This window comes from Sander vitreus, chromosome 16, assembly GCF_031162955.1.
Source record: "Sander vitreus isolate 19-12246 chromosome 16, sanVit1, whole genome shotgun sequence".
NCBI classification, from domain to species: Eukaryota; Metazoa; Chordata; class Actinopteri; order Perciformes; family Percidae; genus Sander; species Sander vitreus.
Genome location: NC_135870.1, coordinates 9,809,621 through 9,812,664, shown reverse-complemented (window position 1 = coordinate 9,812,664; position 3,044 = coordinate 9,809,621). Strand labels below are relative to the sequence as shown.

Sequence of the window (3,044 nt, the reverse complement as noted above, 5' to 3'; positions counted from 1 at the left end):
TGCGTAGTTTATGTCTCCCCCATGAGGAATTTGAAGTAATTACATCCACCCCCACCCCTCCTCCTGTGCGTGAAAGTTGCCCGACGACACTATTTTCTAAACATAGCCATACTGAGAAATACAGAGAGAGTTTGGTGGGGCTGATAGTCTTAATTAGCTTTGGATCAACTCATTTGGAAATGGCTTGAATGTAACAGACGTTCATTAATATGAAAAAGTTACGCACTAAAGCTTTAATCTTGAATTAATAAAAGTGTGCAGATGTAGTAAATTTGAGCAAATGTATTAAAGAATTTCATAGTGGTTCAATTTAAGCCTTTTTGTAATGTAGACAATGACAAAATAAGGTCACTATCCATCAATGACAGGACAGCTTGTGGTAATCCAACTACTTGACTGGATGCTCCGAGGGGTGGCCCAGGTCATGTTCGTCAACAACCCTGTCAGTGGGCTCCTCATCACGGCCGGCCTCTTCCTGCAGAACCCTTGGTGGGCTCTGAATGGTCTGCTGGGAACCTTTGTCTCCACTGTGTCTGCCACGTTGCTGGGACTAAACAGGTCAGATTGCATCTCCTTATCCTTATTTGTCTTCATCGCTGAAAAAAAACTATTTCCCCATTTAGCCATTATTGCTGTCTTTTCCACTCCCTGGGGCTACACTTTATTTGGCTTTCACACTGTGCTATTTTCACAGTGTGTTTCTTATTTAAGTGTGTTTTGCGCATCTGTCACCTTCGCCGCAGGGAAGCCATATCAGCGGGTTTATATGGCTACAATGGAACCTTGGTCGGCATACTGATGGCTGTTTTCTCTGCCAAAGGAAGCTGGTACTGGTGGCTGTTAATGCCAAATATGTTCATGTCAATGCTGTGGTAAGTTTTCTCCCACAATAAATCTGACTCATTTAATTGCACACATTTTACCACTTCAAATTCTTAGTCATTTTTTAAACAATGGGTACTTCATTTCAGACAGAGATAAACAGAAGCAGCCTGTGATTTCTTGCTTGCGAACATTTGCTCCATGAGTTTGTTGTTCGTTTTTGCTACGATACGATCCTGAAATTCCAGAAATATTTTGGTAAAAAGACAATTTTGTCAGTTGAAGCGGTCATTCTGAGATTGTATCAGCCATAAAGTAGCTGTACAAGTGATTTAAAATTCAGCTTAAGGTAAACATAACCAATCTAGGCGGGATCATAAAGTCAGCGTTTTATAGTCTGCCTTTCCGCCCAATCAGTAATCCATTTCCTGCTTCTGTTCACAGCCCGGTGGTCTCCAGTGCTTTGTCCTCAGTTGCCATCAAATGGGACCTCCCGATATTCACCCTGCCCTTTAATATTTTGGTGTGTCTACATGTTGCAGCTACCGGAGCCAATCACCCCTACTTTCCAGAGGTACAGTAAAGCCCTACTAAACAAACAAAGATGCACATACACAGTGCTTAGGCTCAAATGAAAATTGACTTTTTTTCTGCAATTTCAGGTAGATATCCAGCCAAATGACCATCTGCTCCCTACTAATGACTCCAAGGAAAACCTCAATATCTCTCAGGTATAACAGGAATGTTATTGGTCCAGTAGCTCTTTGAAATTTGAGTGCCAAATTGAAATTTTTCACACACTCTAAATCAATACAGTGGCTATATTGCACATCTTTTTTTAATTGTTAAAAATGTAAGTAAAAGGAGGCTTTCCATTTGCAGCTATTCCTGTCAGTGCCAATTGGTGTTGGCCAGGTGTACGGCTGCGACAGTCCTTGGACAGGAGGTCTCATCCTTCTGGCCCTGCTGCTTTCCTCACCAATTATCTGTTTTCATGCCATGTGGGGCTCTGCTGCTGGCATGCTGTCTGGTACAAAAGAAATATGCATGTCTACAGTGGCTCTCCAAAGGGCACTATGGCATTATGGCAAATGAACCATGGCATGTTTTCACAAATAATGCTGTGTAGCCTGTGTCTGTTCACTCAGTTTTTAAATTTGTGCAACTGTTTGCTGTTTAACAATGGATTTCATGGTAAATTTTAAACTTGTCTCTGATGTGTGGGGCAGGATTTGCTCTTGCAGCTCCTCACAAGGACATTTACTCAGGGCTGTGGGGATATAACAGCGCTCTATCCTGCATTGCAATCGGAGGGGTCTTCTATGTCATAACATGGCAAACCCATCTGCTGGCTCTGATATGTGGTAAGAGCAACAAATGTGATCACTTTCCTTTTTCAGGTAAACACACAGAAAATGTTTTTCATTACAATTCTGTATCTTTCCAGCACTTTTCAGCACATACATGACTGCAGCCATCTCAAAACTGATGTCTGTGGTAAGTAAGAAACTTTCCTCCTGAGTCAAACTTTATAAACGTTATCTGAACACCCAAATATCTCTCAAATCAAGTGTCATGCTCGCTTCTCCTATGACATCTCCTTTCAGCTCGCATTACCAGCCTGCACGTGGCCTTTCTGCCTGTCAACTCTCATCTTCCTCCTCATTTCCTCCGAGATCCCAGCCATCTGCAGACTGCCTCTGTCTGTGGTCTCCTACCCCGAGAAAAACCGGCGCTACCAGAGACAATTAAAAGCCTCAGAGAAGGTTCAGCACAGTCAGCAGCGGAACAGCCAAGAAGAGGCCACGCTGAAGGAGAATGGTCGGCCAAATGTCCAGTTGGCAGTGGATAGGGGCGGCAGTGAACCTGTGTGATTAGAGAAGATGCTATTTTGTCCTGACATTAAGTGTTAAATCGTGGGAATTGTCGGAATAGTATGTTGATATACATTCTTGGTATTTTCTCTCTTACATAACAATATATGTTATATAAAATGGCTGGCATTGTAGTGAGACATATTTTCTGAATGGCAAACATTTTCTTATGCACTATAGCTATTCTACACAGCAGAGGGCAGCACTTCACAAGGAAAGATTGAACGAATGTTGTAATCTAATAATACTGAGGAAAAATACTGAGCAGATTTTAATGTAGGAATGTAATTATGTGTATTGTCTGCAATAATATACATTATATTAAATGTAGTCTTGTGGTGTTCCTCA

The 3,044-nt window shown here is 41.8% G+C and overlaps 1 pseudogene; it reads left to right on the top strand.

Moving 5' to 3' along the window:
• The first annotated feature begins 361 nt into the window (after window positions 1-361).
• LOC144531521 (urea transporter 1-like) lies at window positions 362-3,044 on the top strand (annotated as a pseudogene).